A 25,176-nucleotide genomic window follows, 5' to 3' on the forward strand; every position below is an offset into this window, starting at 1 on the left:
GAGGGCAGAACTAGGGCCAATGGAGGGGAGGTTAAAGGGAGGCAGATCTAGGCTTGATGTAAAGAGCAGTTTCTTAACAATTAGAACTGTCCAAAAGTGGAACAGGTTGCCTCGGTAGGTACTGAGTTTCTTGTCACTGTAGATGATCACACAAAGACTGGATGCTCAATTTTCAGGGATACTGTAGAGTAGATCCTTTGTTAGGAATAGGTTGGACTACAGAGGCCACTAGAACCATGCCAACTCTAAGCTTCTTTAATTATGTGGTCTCTTTTTGTCCTCACAATCTTGTAAAGCAGGTCAGGCAGAGGACATCCAACTGTGGAAACCAAGGAAAAGATCTACTTAGCCAAGAAACTGTATCTTTTTCATTGTACTTGTGTTCCATGTTCAGTGGATGCTGAGTGGCCTGTGGATGTTCTCTGGTGTTAGATGCAAACTTCTCTTGTGAGATTTGTGGGATTGATGGAAGAGATCCAAGAAACACAGCATTATCTAGAATTCCCCAAGCAACTAGTGCCTTTCTGGGAATATATAGGAAAAACAAATTGACAGTGAAGGATTTTCTTTTTCTCTTCTGAAATACCTCCCATTTTATGCAACAGGCCCTGCTGACCTCAGGGAGATTACAAGCACTAGACAGTTTCCAAAACACTCTCTCTCTCTTCTGGTATAATTCTGAGTCCGGCTCACTGTGTATCTGCAACATCTGTCCCTGAATAGAAGGAAGGAAAGAAACAAGCATTTGTGAAATACCTACTATGTGCCAGGCATCATGCTAAAGGCTATACAAATGTCTCATTTGATCCTCACAACAACAACTCTGGGAGGTAGGTGCTATTTTACAGATGAGGAAACCAAGAGAGGCAGAGAGGAAGTGACTTTCCAACCATATGGCTTGTGAATATGTGAGGCTGCCTTTGAACTCAGGTCTTCCTGATTTTGGGCCCAACTTTCTTTCCACTGTGCCAGCAGCTGCTTCTAAGAGATATATGCACCGATGAACAAAAATTATAAGTTGTACACCCAACTGCATATCATAATCTAGACTACAGACATTCCTCATCCACTTGTTTAGGCAGCGAACAGAATGTTCAAATCCAGCCTCAGATACTTCTGTGCTTTGTGACCTTGGACAAAATCACTTCACCTCTATTTCTCTCAGTTTTCTCAAATGTAAAGTAGGGATAAGGATGGCACCTACTTCAAAGGGTTGTTGTGAAGATAAAAATAAGGTAATATTTATAAAGTGCTTGGCACAGTATTTGGCACATGATTGGTTGGTTGTTGTCTGTTCTCAAAGAGGAACAAAATGACATCACTGTGCTAGGCTCAAGGTACAGTGAGTCTGACTGTGGCTGATTAGAATGATCCAGGCTCACAAGGCTCTTACCACAGATTGGGAACAAATAGGACTTTTGGAGTGGAGAAGTCTCTCTAAATTTATGTATCTCATGTTTCTTTTGAGCTACTGCAATTCTGCTTTGCTCATAGAACACAGAATCTTCTTTGACGTGGGCATGCCATGCTGAGTGGTTCTGTGCCAGTGTCTCCCATGTTTCATAATCGATTCCAAAGTTCTTCAGAAAAACCTTGAGAGTGTCCTTGGATTGCTTCTTCTGACCTTCATGTGAGCCCTTGGCTTTCTGTGAGTTCTCTGTAAAAATAGTCTTCAAGGCAAAAGTACCTTTGGCACTTGAACAACGTGGACAGCCAATCAGAATTATGCTCTCTGCAACAGAGTCTTAATGCTTGGCAGTTCAGCTTGAGAAAGGACCTCAGTGTCTGGTACCTTATCATGCCAAGTGATCTTCAGAATCTTCCCAAGACAATTCAAATGGAAACGATTCACTTTCTTGGTATGGCACTGGTAGACTGACCAGGTTTCACAGGCATACAACAAGGTCCAATGGCTCTGTAGACCTTTAGTTTGGTAGGCAGTCTTATCTCCCACACTTTCCTTCATAGCCACCCCAAACACTGAGCTAGCTCTGGCAATGTGTGCATCAACCTCATTATCAGTGTGTACCACCCTGGAAAGTATACTACCAAAGTAAGTGAACTTATACATAGCATTGAAAGCTTCTCCATTTTCTGTAACCAGTGGTTCCACCTGTGGATTGTATAGTGCTGGCTGGTGGAGAACCTCTGTTTTCTTGGTGTTGATTATCAGGCCAAAACTAGCACAAGCAGCAGAGAATCAATCTATACTTTGTTGCATCTCAGTCTTAGAGGCTATATCTGTGAAGAAAAAGCCATGCACCAATTCTCCCTCCATTTTAGTTTTGGCTTGCAGCCTTTTCAAGTTATTACCATCAGTGCAGTAGCTGACTTTGATACCATTTCCATCCTCGTTGAAGGCCTCTGACAACATAGTAAATGCTATATGAATATAAGCACATATAAATATATAAGCTATATAAATATAAGCACATAGTAAATGCTATATAAATACTAGCTATTATATTTTTTCCAGTGTGGACAGTTAAGATGAACCCTTTTATGGGATTGTACATATTACTCAGAAGATTCTGCAACAGATGGGAGCTTTATGTGATCAAAGACATCTACAATAAGAGCATCTGGAGGGCCTCACTATCTCTTCCATTTGGACTCTGCAGTGAACACTGTCCAGGGTAGTAGGGAATGTCTTTGGTGAGTATGCGTCTCCTTATTTCAATTACTCTAAGATTCTCCCTGAAACAAATGCCCATCTTTTAAAATATTTATTTTATAAATGTTTACTGACATCATTTCTTCATCACCTACATCTTCCTACATATCTCTCCCTATCTAACTCCCAAAGACACATCCTTTGTAACAAAGAAGAAAAACAAATTTAAAAAGCAGATCATCATAACCAATTAAGATATTGAAAAATGTTGGGACTGGAAGCTCAATTCCGTGTGGACAGTCTCGGGCGGGTAAAAGTGGGACTTCTAAATCTTAGAGTCTTACGAGGCCCTCCATGAACAGCGGGGGTTCGAGAAGGTCAGACTGAGCTAGCTCGGCTAGCTCAGGTATTTCCGCCTCTCCCCGGGAGATACGTGATGGGTGGAGTCTCCCTGCCCTCGAGGTCGTCCCGGATTGGAGCACACCTAGTTACCTAACAGCATGGTATTGAGATGCAAACTGTGTGGCTGAAGATTAAGTAGGATTGAGGAAGCCAGAAAGCTCTCTCTTAGCACGTGTGGAGCCAAAGAGAAAAGTAGGGCTCCGCTTCTTTTCTTTCCTCTCTCCCCTCCCCCTCTCTCCCCGCTTGTACTTCTACTTCCAATCCCTTAAGCTTAGCCTCCTTAGGAAATCTCCCCCTCTTCCTCCTAAGGAAGACCCCCCTGCACTTGTAACCTGGACCCTGTAATAAAGCTCAACCCCTGTTCGACTCTGGAACGTCCTTTCTCTCATACGTGCATCCGGCGTGGCCAGCCGAAGACCTCGGAGGTGAGGTAGAAAAGACTCGGGTAGCCCAATACAGGCCTCTAGGTCTGGCAGAAAAAGTCCACCATTACAGCAGAAGGCAGCACTGCTAGTGGAGTCAGGAAGACAGTTTCAATTCCTGCCTCAGACATTTACTAGCTGTATAATGCTGGGCAAGTCATGTAAGTAATCAAAGTCTCAGTTTTCTTTGCTATAAAATGAGGGGGCTGGTTTCACTAGTCTCTGAGGTTCCTTCTAGTTCTGAATCTATGATCCTATTATATGCAGCTTCACACATCTATACCATTGGCACAGTACATGCATGCACGCGCGCGCACACGCACACATACACACACACACACTCACTTCCTCAAATAGGTAGGGAAAAAAACAAGCTTATGATTCTACTGTATTGAGTTTCAATTGTTTTGTGGTTATTGTTCTTTCCATTTATATTGTTATAGTCATAGTATATATTATTCTCCTGGTTCCATTTTAATTCATTTGTTATCCCCTGCTTCTATCTGTCATATTCACCATTTCTTACAGCATAGTACTATTACATTATATTTATACACAATTTGATTATCCATTTCCCAGTCAATGAGCATCAACTTTGCTTCCATTTCTTTGCTACCATGAAACATATTGCTATAAATATTTTTACTTATGGGGAACTTTTCTTTTTCTCATTGACCTACCTGGCATATATCCCAAGCATATTGGAATCTCTGGGTGAAAGATCAACATCTTAGAGATCATAAAAATGGGAAAGGGCCCCACATGTACAAAAATATTTATAGCAGCTCTCTTTGTGGTGGCCCAAAACTGGAAATCAAGGGGATGCCCATCCATTGGGGAGTGGCTGAATAAATTGCGGTATATGAATGTAATGGAATACTATTGGGCTATAAGAAATGATGAAAAAGAAGACTTCAGAGAGGCCTGGAAAGACTTATATCATCTGATGCTGAATGAAAGGAGCAGAACCAGGAGAACTTTGCACACAGCAATGACCACAGTGTGTGAGAGTTTTTTCTGCTAGACTTGGATCTTCATAGCAATGCAAGGACATAAAAAAAATTTCCAATGGTCTCCTAAGGCAAAATGCTTTCCACATCCAGAGAAAAAACCATGGAATTCAATTGCAGAATGTAGCAGATCATTTTGTGTGTGTGTGTGTGTGTGTGTGTGTGTGTGTGTGTATTGTGTTTTGGTTTGTTATATGATTTCTCCCATTTATTATAGTTCCTCTACACAGCATGACTATAGTGAAAATGTATTCAATAGGAATGTGTGTGTAGATCCTATATAGAATTGGATGCCATCCTGGGGAGGGAGGGAGGTGGTGGGGGGCAGGTAGAGGGAAAAATGTAAGTTTTGTGGTAGTGATTGTACAACATTAAAAATAAATAAAATGAAAAAAAAAGAAGGATCAACATCTTGTATAACATGCCACAATAAACTCAAAATGGATACATGACCTAAACATTAAAGGTCATACCATGAAAAATATTAGAAGAAAATTAGATCAGATACTTTTCACAACTATAATTAGGGGGTAAATTTTTAACCAAGCAAGGGACGGAAGCAATTACGAAAAATAAAACAGAAAATTTTAACCACGTTAAGTTGACAAGATTTCATATGAATTTTTTATATGAATGGAAAGAGGATAAAAAAAGGAAGTGGCTGACTATGAGAAATCTTTCTATCAAATACTCTGACAGTCAAGGTATATAGACAACAAACTGAAACGTGTGACCAAACGCCAAATAAGTGGTCAAAAGATAACGAACAGACTTCTCAAAAGAAGAACTGCAAATTGTTAACAACCATATGAAAGACCACTTCAAATTGCTAAAAATAAGAGAAATGCAAATCAAAATAGCTCAAAGATTTCTTTTCATGCTTGTCTTATCAAAAATATTGTTGTGCCAGAGAAACAAAGTGAAAGATAGATAGTAGAGAGAGATATCCGATCAGAAAATGTGAGACAGTCATACAGAAAGAGTTTGTAGTAACAAGTGGACTGCCCATTTGCCTTGCATGTTTCAAGGCAATGCCAAAAGAACTAGTGGAAGACCCTCAGCAGGTTAAGTAGGTCTCAGAAGAAGGATTTGCGGGCATACATCAACAAAAATCATACAGGATGTGTAGGCATGAATGCTTTATGATCTGGATCACTGAAGGAAGTACCAAATGAATAAGATCACAGATCTATCAAATCTGAGAAATATCTATGATGAGCGTATTGGTACTATTTGAAACGTAATTTCAATTTTGACGCATTGCCTTACACTGAAAAATTTGTATCTATTGATGTGGACAAAATATATTTTCCAAGTTACCCCTAAAAGAGTCAAATGGGTAGAAATATAATAACATTCAAGGTTCTTACTTGATATTTTTCTATTATCATGCATCAGAAAAAAATATATTACACTTGCTCTTTTCATTAAAATAATGTCTATTTTTTATCCAAAGGAGCTTCCTCCAACTTCCAGATAAGCTTTTAATGACTTTTTTATAGTTGGAGATAAATGATCATCAAGAACTATTCACTCTTTGCTCAGTCTGAGCTGGATTTCTACAAATGAGCTACTAATCTTTATCTTCCCATGTTTTAGGCTCATCTATAAATCTCAACCTATAGAAATAAGATTTCTCATCCGAGGTTGCCAAGCTATGTGCAAAGCATTGGTCTCAGGGAATTTATTGAGGCCTAAAGAATTATGTTGTTAGAATGACTCACTCAACAATCTTTTAATTTATAATATAAGCAACTACCATTAGGATAAGACAGACTGGAGAGGTTTCTATAATTTTTGTGTGTAGACAAGAGTACCGTCTTTATATAGCATACATATATTATATATGTGGTATATAGAAATAGTAAAAAGTTGACATCCTGGCATTCATTTATTCATGTATTAAATAATCATTTACTACTATGGGCCAATCCCTGTACTATGCATTAAAGCAGATGCAAAGTTTATGTAGTACACAGTTCCTACCTAGATATTAAAATCTGTTGTTTCGCTGCTGCTGAGGATCTGCAAATGTTAGGAGTGCCCTTTAAATTCAGCACCCATAAACCAAACCCAAGTTACCCCACCCTGGTTATTTGGTTATTTGCCTTGTGCCAAGACAGTTCTTAGCACCTCCTCTTGACCCTTCTCAATATTACTCAACACCCAATAACCAGGCTGACTAAATTTTTCTCTTTTTAACTGGTCATTTTGGCATCATGAAGACAATGCCTCAGAAATTCATACTAAAATAATCTGTATTGGCTCTAACATTCTACCCACTGACTTCAACTTTCTTCATTTATGAGAGCCTCTCCTTCAATTGGTGTTTTAAAATTCGTATGCAAGGGTCAGTAAAGGGAGAGAAAGTCAGCAAAGGGAAAGAACAGAAGTAGAGAAAAGCAAGAAAAATGCTTTTCCAAAAGTGAATAGTTTTAAAATGAAGTTCAGAACACCTGAAGGAAATGATGTTCAGAAGGAAAGTAAGGGTTTGGAAATTCCTGTCAAAGAGAGTCTGTGCATTTGAATGCTTCATCTAATTATATTAATAATACTATTGAATTTGCTTCCTTAGCAACCTGTGAATTCATAAAGGAGTATCATGAAAGGAATAAGAAATTAGTGATTTCCATTAAAGGACCCTAGCTTATATGATTCTCTATAAGGTAGTACTCATACATACTCTCACATACCCCTTTTTCAGATATATTTCTCCAAGATGCAAATGGACTTGTTCAATAGCTGCTCATACATGTCTGGGCAATATTCATCCACTTTGTTTTGCCAGTATGCATGGTTAGACAATTTTATCTTTTAAAAATTTTTTATTGTAAACATTCTTTTCTTTTTAAATTCTGAGTTCCAAATACTCTCCCCCTTTATCTCACACCCTCCCAAAACCTACTGAGAAGGTAGCCAATAGGACAGCAATTATACATGTGAAATCATGCAAAACATATTTCCTTATTAGCCATATTTCAAAAAAAAAGCAAGATAAAGTGAAAAAATTCTACTTCAATTTGAACTCAGAGTTCATCAGTTCTCTCTCTTCAAGGTGGATAGCATTTTTTCATCATGAGTTCTTTGAAACTGTCTCGGATCATTGTATTGAACAGAGTAACCAAATCTTTCTCAGTTGATCATCATTACATTACAGCTATTGTGCACAATTATCTCCCAGTTCTTCTCACTTCACTTTGCATCAGTTCATATAGGTCTTGCCATCTTTTTCTGAAATCATGTCCCTCATCATTTCTCACAGCACAACAATGCTCTATTAAAATCACATACCACAATTTGTTCAACCATTCCCTAACTGATGAGCAGCCCTTCAACTTTTAATTCTTTTCCACCATAAAATTGTTTGGACATCTAGGTCCTTTTTCCTTTTTCTTTGATATCTTTGGAATACAGCGCTAGCATTGAAATTACTGGATCAAAGAGTATGCACAGATTTATAAGCCTTTGGACCTACTTTCAAATTATTCTCCTGAATGTTTGGACGACTTCACTACTCTACCAACAATTCATTAATGTACCTATTTTTCCCTCATCTCCTCCAGCATTGGTCATTTCTGATAAGTGTGCGGTGGTGCCTCAGAGTTGTTTTAATTTGCATTTCTCTAATTAATAATGAGTTAGAGCATTTTTTCATATGACTATAGATAGCTTTGATTTCTTCTGAAACCTGTCTGTTAATATTCTTTGACCATTTACCAATTGGGAAATGACTTATGTTCCTATAAATTTGACTCAGGTCTCTATATATTTGAGAAATAAGGACTTTATCAGAAATGTTTGCTGTAAAAATTGTTTCCCATCTTTCTGCTTTCCGGGAAATGAAATTTATAGCAAAGATGACAAATAATGGCTAGGCACTCTTCTTTTGAATGATGCTTAATCTTTAAAATTTAGCTACATTCATTTTAAAAAACCTTTTGTATCTGTAGTCATTCTTTCCATTTCCATTGCTATAGTTACTATGTATACTACTTTCTTTATTGCGCTTACTTCACTCTGCATCAGGTCATACAGATCTTTTCACACTTCTCTGTATTCATCGCACGTCATTTCTTATTGTACAGTAATATTCCATTGCTTTCATGTATGTCAATTTGTTTAGCTATTCCTCAATCTATGGGCATATATTTTGTTTCTAATTTTCTACTATCATAAAAATGTGGCTACAAATATTTTGATATCTATGAGACTTTCCTTTTATTAATGACTTTCTTAGTGTATAAGGCTGGTAATGAGTCACTAGATCAAAGGGTATAGACATTGTAGTCACTTTATTTGCATAATTCCAAACTGCTCTCCAACATATTGTTCCACCCATGATGAATTAGAGTGTCTATAATCCCACAACGCCTCCAGCATTGACTATTGTCATTTTTGTCATCTTGGTCAGTTTGCAGAGTGTGAGGTAGAACTTTGGAATTGTTTTTATTTGCATTTCCCGTATTATTGACTTACAGCATTCTTTCAAGTGGTTGAGAATACTCTGCAGTTCTTCTTTTGAAAACTGTTCATACTCTTTGACCATTTACTTGTTGGAGAATGGCTAACGATTTTACACACACACACACACACACATACACACTATATGTACATATATATATATATGTAAAACCACTTCTATTTATATTCTATGCATTAGTAATATTTGTATAAAGGCTTTTCAATTTCATATAATTAATCTATTCTATCCTTTGCAATTGCCTCTATTTCTAGTTCAGTTAAGAACACCTCTCCTATCCATTACTGTAAGAGTTATATGATCTGCTTCTCTTCTAACTTTTTCATAGCATGATTTTTAATATTAAGTTTGTGTATCCATTAAAATGTATTATAGAAGATGTTGTAAGGTGTTGCTCTAATCTTAATTTTCTGCCAGACTGCTTTCCACTTTTCCCCAGAATGTTTTTTAAATCAAAGAGGGAGTTCTTTCCTAGGTAATTTTTGTTTTTCACTTTATCTAACACTAGTTTGCTATGTTCCTTTGTTTCTGATTCTCATTTGTCTGGTCTGTTTCATCAGTCTCACTCTCTCCTTTTTAGCTAGTATCAGATATTATTGATGACTGCTGCTTTATGGTATATAGTTTGAGATCTAGAACTGCTATTCTTTCTTTGTCCCTATTTCTTTTCATCATCTCCCTTGATATTCTAGATCTTTTGTGACACTACTTTATTTAGAATTACTGTGGATTTCACTAAGAAATTTTTGTGGTATCCAGGAGTGCAATACATAGGGTTGTTTGTAAATAGAATCATTTGGAGAGCCCCAATATGAAGAAGAAATCCTTTTATCTGGAATTTGTATCTACAAAAAAAACTTCAAGATAGCGTCTTTACCCCTGCACATCACTGAACAAATGTGTTTTTATAATCGCTTGTACTATTAAATCCTGTATAATTTTAAAGTATGTCTATATGGGAGAAATTGCAGTTAAAGAGACATGTCAAGGTTGGAATTTTGCTCTATTGATTCAAACACTTTTTAAAAGTCAATAAACAATAGGACATATCTTTTAACATTTTGAATTCCTTACACTATTCAGTTAAGTATGTGACTGCAAAATAAGTGGTCTGCTGTTTAAAAAGAAATTCTGCAAAACCCTGCCTATTCCCATCTCTTGATTGTATTACAGACATCATTTATGCATGCTCAGACAATTCTCGTAAAGTATATATACAGGTGAGAAGGCAGTCTCATAAACTTGGTAGTTGCTGATACTTTTTCTACCGTCAAAAATGCTATCTGGTATCTTTTTCATTCTAAGGGAATCTTCCCACCTTTGAAATCTTGAAAATCAATCCACAAGTGCCTTTTAAATCATCTTATTTCTGGCACAACATTCTTCAGTATGCATTTGATGCAAACCAGCTATGTTAACTACTTGCTAAATTTTCAAGTTACATTGCCAGTAATAGAAATACTAGCTTAGAATCATTACAAAGCTAGCAAAGACCAACATTCTTGTACAATTAAACTGCTAGTAAATCAATAATAAAAAATAGTAGCTAACATTTATATAGCCCTTACTATGTGCCAGGCACTGTGCTAAGTGGTTTACAATTATTATCTCATTGAATCCTCACCAACAACCCTGGGAGGGAGGGGCTGTTATTATCAGCATTTTACAAATGAGGAAACTAAGACAAAAAGAGGTTACATCAAAGGGTCTCACTTGAGGGCCACATGTGGCCTCGATGCCAGAGGTTTCCCCATCCCAGGATTAGAGCATACTTTCTTATATTTTCAAGAAAGGATTCCCTAGAATTGCAAGAATTTTTATTAAAGGACAATATCATTTGAATTGACCAGACTTAGGAAAGTAAAGTCATCCTCATTCTAGCTTGTACATATCCATTATTACAACAACTTTTTCAACCACAAAAGCAAATGATATTTCAGTAAACACTAATGGGTTTCTATAGGGTGAAAATCACAGCTTGGCTTGGAATGACATGAGCACTGGGCAGAAACAGCACCAGATTTTAAAAATCAACAGTTTTTATCATTGCCCCAAGAGTAATCACTAAAGCAGAAGGAATGTGTAGAGAAAGAAAAGCACATGTGTGTGGTATACATGTGTACATACCTAATACCACACACACCTAATATCTTTTCGGTTCACCATGAAAAACGATACTTTCATTTCAGTATGTAAAAAATAGAGGCTGTGTTCATTAAAACAACTTATAAAAAACTTATGATCAAGCAAACTAGGTAACTCAGGTCAAGTGTTCAATGGTACGATTGTATTTTATGCCTCAGCCTTGCTAATTACTTGGGTGGATTTCTGAAACCCACAGGCATGACCTTAACATGATAAAGAATATTACCTTTGAGAAATGCAGACTTGACCACCAGGCTAAGCAACTAACTCCAAGGGCAGTAAGTTTTCCTAATACATACTAATTAAGTCACTAACTGTGTCTCTGAGACAATTTCCCTAGTGTCCTTCTCTATCTCAGTTTCTATGACTGAAAATATCAACTCTTCCTCAACATGCCAAAGATAAGTGAGCCAGGTAGAGTCAAGTCAAGTGATTAGTCACCATCTTAATGACTGAAGAAAATCACTCCCACAGGTGACAGGTCTATGTCTCTATCTGTAAAACTATGTAGTTAGTCAACAAAAAGTGTTAAGCTTTTATTATGTGTCAGGCACCGTTCTAAGTGCTAGGGATACAAAAACGCAAAACAAAACAAAAATAAAGGCATTACGTATCCCAGAAAAACTTACACTCTCATAGAGAAAAACAGCACACAGATGAAAGCTGACAATAAAAGGAAAGAGTAAAGGAAAAGGGCCAGAGTTCTGATGTCTGGAAGCCAAGGATAGGGTCAAGAGGAGAATGAGTACCAACCTGCCCCGACACATACGTAAAATGGAGGGTGCTGTAGGAACTCACCAGTGAGAGAATCCTGGGTATGCCCTACAGATGAACATTTCAGTTTATGAAAGCAGAAGGAGTGCATGTAGATTCCAGGTTAAAGAGGCCCTAGGTACTGAAATTAATGAAGGAGATGGTATGGTTTAGAAGTCTGGGAAAAGGTGTGTATACACACACACACACACACACACACACACACACACACATAAGATAAATACAGTACAAATAAAAGATAACCTCAGAGGGAAATTATCAAGGAAGTGGGGTAGGGTGGAAGAGCGGACAGGGAAAGGTCTTCTGCAGAAGATGGGATTGAGCCCTGGGAGTCAGAAGGTGGAGGTGTCTCCCAGTAATGGGAGACAGTCTGTGAAAAGGCCCAGTCAGGAGATAGAATGCTGGGTATAGGAACTGTAAGAAGGTCTCTGTAGCTGGATCCCAGCGGACACAAAAGAGAGAGAAGTATAAGAAGACTAGGCTATAAAGGGCTTTAAATGCCAAGGAGAGGACTTTATATAAGATCCAGGAGTTTGGAAGCCAGTAGAGATTATTGAGTATGGGGGGAGTGGGCATGATACGAAAATCCTACCCACAGTTCAGTGCAAAATGAATTGTAGTGGGGGAGAGATGTGAAGGAAGGAGACCAATTAGAGACAGTTGTAAGAGAGATGTGGCACTGCAGTCTACTAAGCTGATGCATCTAGATGTCTTCTGCATATTGCTGTGATCCTATACACCAGAAAACCAGGAACAAACAGTGGCTGACTCGAAGGAAGGGATTGGGTTGAAGGCAGAACAGAAATGCTCAAGAGATCACATGCATCCCATTCCACAGTACACATAATTTACATAGCCTAGTGGGTACCTGGCATTCAGGACCCTGGATAGGAAAGCACAAATGAGGAGGAGGGAGGAAGAAGAAAAAGGAGGAGAGGAGAGGGGAGGAGGAGAGGGAGAACAAAAAAGAAGAAGTAGGAGATAATTTTAGAGACTAAAAGGATATTTACTCAGTGACCTAGAGACATAATCTGGTAAATGCTCTCCCTAGTGGCTTGAAGGAATTAAATCAATTCCTGCCACTCCCCTCCACTTTCCATGTAAGCAATTGCCAATGGACACACTTAATCTAGTGATAGAACTCTCATAAGGAAAAGAAAACTTTGACCCCAGAGCACCAACATCTAGGAGACATACTTCTTGGGGGGCATGCTTCTCTCTGGTGGCTAGCATCATTCCCAAACCTGACATCACAGTCTCTACCAGCGCAGGAATTACTGTTGGAGAAGGGCTCAGGGCTTTTCCCCTACCCACCAACCCCATGACTTCCAAGGACAGATCCCTCTGGCTCCCAGCACAAATGCACCCATCAATCAGGCTAGTTACTTTACCATCAGACTACCTCCCCAAACTGTTTTAGCCCCAGGTGAAAACAAAATTCCTAGCTGAGCCTCTGCTTGCTTCATCTGAACCAAAGCAGTCTCTCTAAAAGAACTATAATTTCCTGCTTAACTCCTCGCTGCATGGAAAGAAAACCTCTCTACCTATTCCCCTCCCATATTCATGACACCCTTGGGGCAGCTTCCATCCAGCTCAGGAAGAGAACACAGTTAGGGAGATTCACTTCATACCTATGGCAAACAGATACAAAATTATTTTCCTCTGTGGCTTCCTAGGAAGATTTATACAAGGGGTCTTCGGACCAGCAAGTTTAAGAACTAAGCTCACTGTACTGTGTAAATCATTAATGGTAATCATTTCTGCACCCCAGGAACCATACTTTCTGCACATTAAGTAACTATTTTAAGAGATTTCATGTCTGGATTTGGTTTAGATAAATGAATCATAATTCAAATGTTTATGTGAAATTGATGTAACCCCCCAGTGACTGAGACTTTACTTCCTCAAATCAAGCAGCTAAATTTTCCAACAGATTTAAGTATCAAACAAGAGTGTTACTAATTCTTGATGTTGGAAGCCATCTTTAGAAACCCTGGTGCCTAATTAACCCTTTCTTATTTATGCACATGACATTTTGCCTTTGTTTAAGCCATAGTGCCAATCTGGAACTTAAATATGGGAACTCTTGAGTTTTGGTTAGCCCAGATTTGGGCTGCATTGATTCAAAGAAGTGACTATGAGAGGGTAAAAATTGGTCTCCTTTATAAAGTGTTGGGAGAAAATCAAGACACATGTACATTTCCATATGGTTTTTAGTTCTTTGGCAAACACCCCCTTTGGATGGGAACAGGGCATGTGACAGGTTATATGTCTATGTGCCAAGTTTTGGTCATGAAGAAATATGGCTACATTCCTTGATTTCAATGAGAGTTTGCTGCACAGAATCAGTGGAAAGATACATCCCTTTCCTCCACTTTCATTAAAAGTACAATGTATTCTGACTCTATCATAATCAGGAAAAAAAAAACCAAGTATACAAAGGCTTGAAAAAATGGGAAGCATATGTGTAGTATATCACTTCCTGTTCCAAGTCTGGTCCAATTGGGCCTGGAACAAAAACTATCATCTTGTGGCCTGATAGCCTGACATTTATCTGATTTCTTCAGAAAAAGGTGCTCCAATTTCTCAAGTACTGACTACAACAAGCAAATGATTCCCAAGTCATCCTGTACCTCAATGAGTTCTTTAAACAGAAGAACTGTTTCAAAATTATAAAATATTTCTGGGCCCAAAGCATTTTTTAATCTTCTTATTTTTGTTTACATAATAAAATTAGGGAAGGAGTTCAAGGATAAATAGGGGAGAATATAACAAAACAGTTATTTGGCCTAGTTTAGAATAATTTTTAATAAAAACAATCATTTATTACAGAATTCAGTCAGTGATGGGCTACACACACAAATAGCACAAGTAAAATTTTATCTTTTTTTTAATTAATGGAGCCTGATCTTTAAGAGCTAGTCTTTCTCTATCCAATAAGGTGACTATTTACCAGCCATGTCCCTTCCTGCTGCATGGTACCCCTGCTCCTCCCTTCTGTACTGTTCTTTCTCTAAAATCCTCATGTATGGTTCTTCCAGCTTCCTTTATCATTAAAGTCTCCATGACTTTGAGGTCAGAAGTGGGAAACCAATCTCAAATCTACCTTAGCAGGAGTCCGCTCCTCATTATAAAACATCTAAGCTGCCTTGATCCTGAAGCTGCCCTGATATATGAAGTGATGATGGACCCAGGAATTCCAACAAGAGCTTCATGTAATCGTGACAAATCCTTGGAACAGTCTCATACAAGAACATCATGGATTCCTTCCTCTTGTCAGGACCTGAAAGATTGTCCTACCTGAGGCTCTCTTAAGACATCCATAGCTGTACCCCTTCACTGACTTTCCTAACCCCTCTTTGGAAGTATCAATCCAGCCCCAGTTCAGAGGGTTCAGATGAAATGTTCTAGTTTGGAGGGGAGGAGCCAAGATGACTGAGTAGAAAGATAAACATATGCTAGCTCCTAACCCACAGCCCATAAATTACCTGTAAAGAAGAACTCCCAGCAAATTCGGGAGCAGCAGAAGCCACAGAACAATGGAGCAGAGGAGATTTCTGTTCCAGAGAGACCTGAAAAACTGACACATCCATCACACTCTGGACGTGGAGCAGACCCCAGCCCTGCCTTGGCTGTGTAGCACTGAGAGGAGCAGATCCAAGCAGGCTTCAGGGACAGAATCTCCAGCAGCCATGCAGGTCCCTCCACCCACAGGCTCAAAAGGTTAGTGAGAGAGACTTTGGCTTGCTGAGAGGGGAGGGGGGTGTCTCCATAACTCAGGCCCCCTGGGGAGACAGCAGCAGAGGCAGCAGCTGACAGGGGCTCCCAAAGCAGGCAGGAGCTCAGATCCATTGTTGAAGGTCTCCACATAAACCCCTTGAGGGAATTGAGCCCCCTGTGGTGGCTCTGCCCCCACTTGAGCACCTGAACTTAATCTCACACTGAATAGCAGCCCTGCCCCCTGAGGCAGGAAGCCCTGAGGCTGGGAAGCAGCATTTGAATCTCAGACCCCAAGCTCTGGCTGGGCAGAACTAGAGGCCAGGTGGGTGTGGAGAGGAAACTCAGAAGTCAAGTCACTGGCTGGGAAAATGCCCAGAAAAGGGAAAAAAATAAGACCATAGAAGGCTACTTTCTTGGTGAACAGATATCTCCTCCCATCCTTTCAGATGAGGATACAGTGCTTACCATCAGGGAAAAACACAGAAGTCAAGGCTTCTGTATCCCAGCCCACTCAATGGGCTCAGGCCATGGAAGAGCTCAAAAAGGATTTTGAAAATCAAGTTAGAGAGGTGGAGAAAAAACTGGGAAGAGAAATGAGAGAGATTCAAGAAAAGCATGAAAAGCAGGTCAACACCTTGCTCAAGGAGACCCAAAAAAGTGCTGAAGAAAATAACACCTTGAAAAATAGGCTAACTCAATTGGCAAAAGAGGTCCAAAAAGTCAATGAGGAGAAGAATGCTTTAAAAAGCAGAATTAGCCAAATGGAAAAGGAGGTCCAAAAGCTCACTGAAGAAAATAGTTCTTTCAAAATTAGAATGGAACAGATGGAGGCTAATAACTTCATGAGAAACCAAGAAATCACAAAAGAAAACCAAAAGAAATGTTCTAGTTTGGAGGTGTGAGATGCCATGTCAGTGTGGGAAGTAGAGGTTTCCCTAGTACCTCTCCACTGTTACCTCTCTCCTCTCTCTGCCCCTTCCAGCCTTAATTGGGTCTCCAATTAAGTCATGTGGCTGTCTTGGAGACACGTCAATCAAAAGGTCTTAACTGTTTTTACCATTGTCTGACATATTTAACTCTTCTGCAAAGAAGTGTTCCAAGCAAAGGTACCCAACATTTCTCTTCAGATTTAATAATTTTAATATCCTAATGTAGAGTGTCCCAAAAGTCTGAATGCAGTTTTAAGCTTTAGTAGATATTTAAGCTACAAATTAATTGATATTTAATAGGTTAATTAATAGAAACTATTAAAGCTTAAAAGTATACTCAGACTTTTGGGACACTATCACAGAAAATAAGAAAGAGAAACCAAAGTTAGAAAACATTTTCTTTTTTTTGTTTTAACAAAACAATAAAATTGAAAAATAGCTATCCTTTAAAAAGAGTTTACAAATATGCCTCATTATTCTTTAGAAGAGACTTCCTGAAAGAAGCACAAAATAAACAAGAAATCAAGGAAGTGAATTAGTTCTCTATTGGAGACTGTGACTATGGGTGCTGGAAGTGTGGAAACAACAAAGGTTCTGACCCAAGGGAGCCAAAGAAGTACTATGAAGATGAGAAATGTACTTCAGGGCTGGAAAATACCTCAAAGTTGGACAAAAAGTTTGGGTTTAGGGCCTTGCATCAGATAATATTTAGAAGTGGAGGACACACACAAGGCAGCAAATCAAAACAAGGTAAACAGTCAAGAGCAGAAAGGTTCTTGACACTAAAATTCTGATACCTAACTACGATATCCTGTTTTGTATCACACAATTCAGCTGGGCCCTGCGTCTCCAAACATCCTTTATAGCTTCATCTGGATTGGCCTCCAGAGCTGCAGACTTAACGTATCTAAAATTAAACTCATTACATCTCCCTGCCCAAGCCAACCCTTTCTCTGGGGTTCCTGTTTCTTACCAATGACCATATTTCTCCACTCATTCTGGCTCTAAACTTCAGAATCATTCTGAATTCTTTTCTCTCACACCATACCTTAATTAATTGTCAAGTCCCAATTACTGTACCTCAAAAGCATTGTGTTTTCCTGTTCCAGTCCCACTACCACGCCCCAACTTTAGTTTCTTACTAACTCTTGCTTGGATTTTTTTCAACAAGTTTTCTATCTGGTTTCCCAGCCACCACTTATTCACTGAAAATATTTTTCTTCAGATCTTCATCATTGGAACTCTTGGAAGACTAAACAAAGACTTACCATTACTTTTAGAAAATATCTGAATGCACTGACCACTGAAATCTATGCCAGGCACTGTGACAGATTCTGGGGACACAAAGAAAACACTGGCAACAACAAAAATAACAATAGTTGCTTCCTTCAAGGAGCTTACGTTCTACGGCTGTGGAACCACTGTATGCAAATAAGTGCCAATTACATATAAAGGAAATACAAAATAACTGGGAGGGCAAAGAGGGAGATTAGGGAACAAGCAATTGGGGAGATGACACAGGCAGCCCTCATGTACAAGGTGACCTTCCAATTCTAAGTCTATGACCCAATGATCTAACCAAGAAACTCGGGACACATTCCAGATCTTATTCCAGTCTGCCAGTACCGGTAAAAATATAATAGACCATTAGCTATCTCTCGGCAACACGTGGAGGTACCACTCAGGCCTCACCTCCACTTGTGACCTGTCTGTTTTCTATCACCTTTTCTCTTCTAAGCACGCTTTCCCCCAATCTTACTGCATTTCATAGGATCATGATTCATTTTACAGAAGAGGAAACTGAGGTCAAGAGAAGTCAATTTCCATTGTACTACACTCTTCCCTTCTCACTTCTGAGTGCCTCCATAAGCAGGCAGAAATCAGATCCTATTCTCCCTACAATGAATGAACTTAGGAAAAGTGGAGTTTCCATCCAATCTATGATACATTTAAGATCTGGCTTCCTTTAAAAATACATTCTCAGCCAATACACTTCTATCACCTTATTACCTTAGGGTGATAGCCATCCCACTGAAAACTTCTTCTTATGTGTGTGTAGAAATGATCTCTCCTGCCTCAGATGTTTCCTGGCATTTTGGATTTCTCTCATGCGCTTAGCAATATTTAGTATATTCATGTATGTGTGTGCATGAGTACGTGAATAAAGAAATGTGAATTTTCTCTCTTGTACAAAAAATATGCATATAATTTCAACTCATTTTTAGATAATTGCACACTTTCTCATATTTCTCAAGGATAGATGTCTGTACAACATTAATTAACATTTTTAGACCATAAAATCTCTAAGATAATCTCTACCACTCAAGTGTAAGGTCTCTGAAAGTTGGGCCAGGTCCTATTTATAGTCACATCTCCTCCAGCACCCACCTGGCACAAGGCCTTGCCTCTATATATAGGAGCCATGTAGTAAATGGTTGCTGAATTGAATTGTGTCCTACTTGACAATGCAACAATGATTCCCCCAAATGCCTAGGAATATCTCAGGAAATCCCTATTTTATTTCCAAATTAGGAAGCTGGAACGAAGTAGACTTTGAGGGCCTGACGTCTAATTATTATAGGATTGGGATTAAATATTTAAGTGCAAAAAGCTATCAAGAGGCCTGGGTTCCAGGCCCAGCTTTACAACTCATCGTGTGAACTCAAAGACACCAGTTCCTTCTACTGTAAATGATGGAATTGTACTATACAATCTCTAAGGTCCTTTCTGGCTCTAAACCTACGAATTTACAAATTGGAGGATTCATCATGATATTAAATAACCCTAATGCTTCATATGCCAAAAGGCTTAATTCACACACTGTTGCTAATATATTTATTTATATACCTTTAAGAATATTATCACCATATTCTCTCTCTTGAGAATGCAAAGACATAACTGAATTTGCTTCCAGCTTTAAGTGGCAGCTTTCAGTTCTTTCCACCAAAGAATATCAGACTGCGGGTTTTTTGACACAAGGCAGACCTTGTCCAGTTCATTGCTTCCTTTGTTTTAACATCATCTTTCCTCTAAAAGTAAAGCAGAGGAAAAAAATGAAACATATGGCTTGCCCAATGTGCCTACCCTCTGACACCATAGAAAATTTAGAAATAGGAAAAGAACATTTCAGTCTCATTTGCTCTTGTTAAAGTTGAGTGATTTTGTGGAATCTGTATCATGGTGTCAATGAGGTATGAAATGAAAAATTGTCCATTCCCTTTACAACAAGAGAATATAGAGCATGCTTCATAACCTACTTCCAGGCTCTACTGTTTGCTCAAGCAGGTGGAAGTAGTGTTCCCCCTGAAATGTCTTTGGTCTGTGATTTTATGTGTAACAGAGAGGCAATATAGTGACTAGGGCAGTGGACAAGTTCATAGTTTTAGAGCTAGAAAGAATCTCAGAGGTCATCTGTTCATAGAATCACAGTTTTCGAGCTGAAGAAAACTTAGAGGCCTTTTAATCCAGTGTTCTTATTTTACAGAAGGGGCAACTGAGAGAGGTTAACTGGCCTGCTTAAGGTCATATAAAGAGTATATGTCTGAGGAGGATTTTAACTCAGGTCTTCCTGACCACAAGCCCACTGTCATATAGAAGCTATTTTGCAGATGAGGGAACTGAGGTTAAGAAAGGTACAGTGTCTTTTACCTAAGGCTAGAGGAGTAGTCAGTAACAGAGTTAGAACTCCAACCTAGACCCTCTGTCTTCAAATCAATCACTCCTTCCATTATACCAGGCTATATCTTCAAGGTAGTTCTGGGTCATCCAATTTCAGAGTCTCCCATCCTGTCATCTCTCTGACTGAGACTGGGAGTCCATCACACTCTCCTGAGGTTAACAATCCATTGTTCTTGCTTTGGTGTTACTTTGCTTTCTTTATAGTCTTAAGTCTAGACTTAGCTAGCTTGACTGGGGACAATCTATTTTGAATCTCTTGGCCTTTTGATAGGACCAGTTCTTCCACTAGTTATTTCTGAGCTTTGGGGCAAGGTATATCCCACTATGGGCCTCAACTGGCCCTTTTGCAAAATTAAGAGGCTTGTGATAGGTGATCACTAAGTCCCCTTTCACCTCTTATACACTACGGTTCCAGTCCACCTAGAAAGACCATTTTTTGCTCTTAAAAGGGTTGGTGATGTCCTATAGTAACGTGAATGCTCTCTACAGGCATGTATCAGAACCCCTCTACAACTTACCAGACGGTCTTCAAAAGTTTCCATGGCTACATAATTCATTCCCCCAGATCATTCTGGTGATAAGATTCTCTGAACATGTTACAACTGGTCCTCTGACAACAAATACACAACCAATCCTGTGCCCTCACTGCAAGCCTGTGCTGCATGGTAGAACCAGCCAGAGACTGGGCACTACTGCCACAAAGCCACCTCCATCCTACAACGAGGCCTTCAATGGGGTCTTAACTGAAGAGAGCCAAAAGAAAGCCTTACACCTAGACATTTGAGTCAATGCCGCCATGTAAACAGAAACAGACCCGTTAGTCCAAGAAACATAAAAAGTTATAAGAAGTCTGCACCACAGAGGGTTTAGTTGGAGGTGTGCATAGCAACCGACCAAAATAGTCCAATTCATCCCAGAAATGATTGCTTTGCCATTAAATAAAAAGCAGGTGGTCTTTCAAACTACAAAAAGGAAACACTTCACCTCAGAACTATTGGGCACCTATACTAACAAGTTCACTAAATGACATCTGGAGCTACATCTGTTGCCTTTAATTCTGGAATGTTTTCAAGGTGATGTATAAGTGATGGATGCTAAGAAGCCTAGTTCTTTCCACAAATATTGTGGAGAGCCCTACTCTGCAAGTAACCTCAATGCCTTCTGCACCATCTTCTATTTAAGTTCTTTAGAGTTAAAAATGGTTTCCTCCTTTTCATTTTTAGGGGAAAGTAAGCCAGGTCCTTCCTCTAGCTACTTTCCATTGCAAGAACTTTGACTCCGTCTGAGGGGTTATAAAGGACACGAAAGCTACGTAATGATCCTCTTTCATCAAGACAATTTACCTTAAAAGAGAGAAAGAATGAATGAGAGAGAGAGAGAGAAGGGAAGAAAAGAAGGAAGGAAAGAAGGAAGGAAAGAGAAAAAGAAAAAGAAAGAAAGAGAGAGAAAGAAAGAAAGTTTCCTTTTATTTATTTAAAACCTGACTAGATTACTCTTGGCTAAGACCTTGGAAATGAAGAAATGGATATTGTCCTGGAAAACTGCTTTCTGCACAGAGATGGAGAAAGTATTAATTTTTGTAGCATCTGGAGTCTTTTTCAAAGAAGTTGTTTTTTTAAGTATCTAAAATGTTCTTTTTCTCCCACTCAGTTATTTCAGTTTTAGGCTTTGGGCAGAGCTGGTCGTTCCAAAGAATGACTGAAAATACCTGTGGTTTATTTTATCAGGGAGCACTTGCATGTTTTGCATTCTTGTCTTTGTAGCTATGTAATTAATAGATGATTGTTGGATGAGAGAGGGTTTACTAAAAGCATACAATGCTTGCTTTTCTAAGCAGATCTGTAGTTAAGCATCATATCATCACAGGTCTTCTCTTGGACATGAAAAGAACTCAGCCCGCATACTCAGCTTTGTGTCACCTTAAAAGTGCCTGATTAGTCTGAATGAATGCATGAAGCATTTTAAGCTCTTACTATATGCAGAGCACTGTGCTAAACGCTGAAGGTACCAAAAAAAAAATGAGACCATCCTTGTTCTTAAGGAGCTCACATTCTAATGGGGGAGGAGCTGCCATTTCAATAATTATTTCTACACTTATCATTAGAAGCACTTCAGGAGTGGGGGTGGGGGTAGGGAAGTATATATATATGTGATTTCATCACTATTGGGAATTTCTAGTGTAGACATAGCCTACACTAATTCAGATCAGGAACTCTCTGTAACTTGCTGTCTTAGAAAGTTATCTGCGTCATGAAAATGTTAAGTAATTTATTCCAGTCATGTAGCTAGTAGGAAAATTAATACTCAAGTCTTCCTGACTCTTAAGAACAGGCCTCACACCAGTGATGTCAAACTCAAAAATGGGGGCCACTAGTACATACTTGTGCAGCTAGGTGGCTCAGTGGATAGAGTGCTGGTCCTGGAGTCAAGAAGATCTGGGTTAAGCTCCAGCTTCAGATATTCATTAGTTGCATGATCCTGGGTAAACCACTTAACTTCTATTTTCCATAACCCATTGGAGAACGAAATGGCAAACCACTTCAGTGTCTTTGCCAAGGAAACCCATGAACGGTACTGGCAAGCTAGGTCCATGGGGTAATGAAGAGTCAGACACAACTGAGCACAAAGTCAGTACCATTGTGATCCCGGCTGACAACATACTGACTTAGTTTTATTTTGGGGTTTTTTTTTGAGGCAAAGAGGATTAAGGGACTTGTCTAGAGTCACACAGCTCGTAAATATCTGAGGTCAAATTTGAACTCAGGTCCTCCTAACTCCAAGGCCAATGCTCTACCCACCTAACTGCCCCTTGACTTAGTTTCAAAATATGTTATCTATGCCTTATTGCATTTTTATTTATTTTGCTAAATATTTCCTAAATACATTTTCATCAGGTTCAATGGCATTGGACAATGTTACTGGGCACTACACCATTTGATTTCTCTTATCTTTAGGAAGATATGGTTTGTCGATAAATATTCCAAAGAGTCTATGCCTATACAACACCCAAAATACAAGGTGAAATATGGGGCAGAGGGAGAGGGGTGGAGTTCAAATCCTGGTTCTGACATTTACAAGCTACATGACTCTAGGTAAGTTATTCAATGTGTATTTAAAACAGACAATTCCCTAGGACTTATTGAGAAAGCAGTCCTAGCCAGACTATGGTTGTCATTGGTGAAGGAAGTTACCACATTGGGAGTTACTCACATTAAGAAAATCATAGATCCATCATAAAATCATGTATGTAATAAGTACCATCAAAACAGCTGGTATTTTAAAGCTATAGATTGAGACAACATATTACCTAAAGAAAATCTATTACCTCATTTAAGCTACACAGATGCCCTGTGAGGTAGATTCCACAGGCTTGACTATCCTCATTTTACAAGTGAGGACACTGGGCTATCATGGGGGTTATCAAATATGTGAAGCATGGTTCATACTTGGGGCTTTCTGATTCCAAATCCAGCACTGTATCCACTACAGCACAATCTACAAAGGGTTAGAAGGGTCTGGAGGAAGAAGAGCGAATGTCCCTTTGGGAGACCTAGCCCTCTAAGACTTAACCAAATTCCTGCAGAATCAAACCCATAAGGACGTACTAAGGAAATCAATAGCAAGCCATGGTCAATAGAGAGCAGAGAGGCAGCAACATGGTGGAATAGCAGACAGCCAAGAAGACATGAGTTCAAGTGCCCATCCCTATCTGCATGGTTAAACTAAGAGAAATGTGTGCCCTGCTTGCCATATGAACAGTGATTCCATCATAGATGGTATTCTTTTCACTGATGCAAATTCCAAGCCCTTTCTGTCTCAGTAGGTCTTTGACAGTTGCTGTTTCTGAAAACTTCATCCACCTGTGGCCAACCTGGTGATATATTCCTCTAACCTTACTGAAGCTGATGCTCAGACAACAGATATATAACCCATTATGCAGCCTCTAGATCAAGCTTCTCTTGACTGGTAGGAACCGCCAAAGCTTGCACTTCACTAGCACAGCCTTTGAGAACCCCTACACCATGATGAAGCTTTGCTAAAGGTCACACATATGTATAATATTTCTGTGAACAACCTGAAATTCTACTTAATGGTAGATATATTTCCATTTGCTTTCCTACCTATGTGTTTTTTCCTAAGAAATTTATCATAAAGAGCCACATGTAATTCCACTGGCCAAGCCAGCAGCCGTGTTCCTCCCTTCTCCAGATGGCTTTGGCTTCTCTTCCACACCCTCTTGCTATACTTCTTTCTCTGCCTAAGATGCCTGGTGTTCTTTAAACCAGATGTGGATTTTCACTGAGTTGCCATGATTTATACATTTAAACTGAGTGTGCCACACCCTCAAAATTCTTGGCCTTCTACTAGAGCCTAGCCAAGCAATTGCAAAGGAGTAGATGCCAACCAGTAAAACTTCCAAATACAATATGCACACATAGCACTCAGCCCCCCTCCCCAGTCAGCTCTAAAATCCTGAAAGATTTCCCCAGATTCATCATCTCAGATTGACTAGAGTGACTAATCACTCAAAACCAGTAGTTCTTAGCCACCATTAATGCTTTTTAAAACATATATTAGTATTTATCACCACTGCAAATTATACTGAAAACCAGAATAATTTTCTTAAAGTAAAAGCATTATGCTAGCCAAAAAACCCCAAAAAACCATCAAGTGAAAAAGAGCCTCCAATGTGTCAAAGATGATCACTTTCCAGGGTATATCTCCCACACATCTCTACTAGAGGTGATCTCAACACAGCATGGCAAGCTGAAGGTGTTCACAAGCATCAAGTGAGCATAGGAACTGCCTAAAGATTGCATTTTCCCCTCAGCCTACATAAAGGAAAACAGGAAAATGAAGGTCATCAACATCTGGAGTGTCCTCATAGCTCAAACCTTCCAGAAATCCCTTTCTCTTTTCTAGAAATCTTGGCTGTAACCTTTGCCACTCAAAGTGGTAAAGGTTTCACAGGGGTGCTTAAGCAGAACTACATCAGAGTCTC

At 39.1% G+C, this 25,176-nt stretch overlaps 1 long non-coding RNA gene across 1 annotated transcript in view; it reads left to right on the forward strand.

Annotated features, from left to right (window-relative positions):
* LOC140516178 (uncharacterized) overlaps positions 1-25,176 on the forward strand; it is a 49,266-nt gene that overhangs the window by 19,722 nt on the left and 4,368 nt on the right. The window contains exon 3 of the long non-coding RNA XR_011971311.1: positions 2,477-2,655. This is a non-coding gene — a long non-coding RNA (uncharacterized lncRNA). The remainder of the gene's footprint in view (positions 1-2,476; positions 2,656-25,176) is intronic.

Source organism: Notamacropus eugenii, chromosome X (assembly GCF_028372415.1).
Source record: "Notamacropus eugenii isolate mMacEug1 chromosome X, mMacEug1.pri_v2, whole genome shotgun sequence".
In the NCBI taxonomy this organism is placed as follows: Eukaryota; Metazoa; Chordata; class Mammalia; order Diprotodontia; family Macropodidae; genus Notamacropus; species Notamacropus eugenii.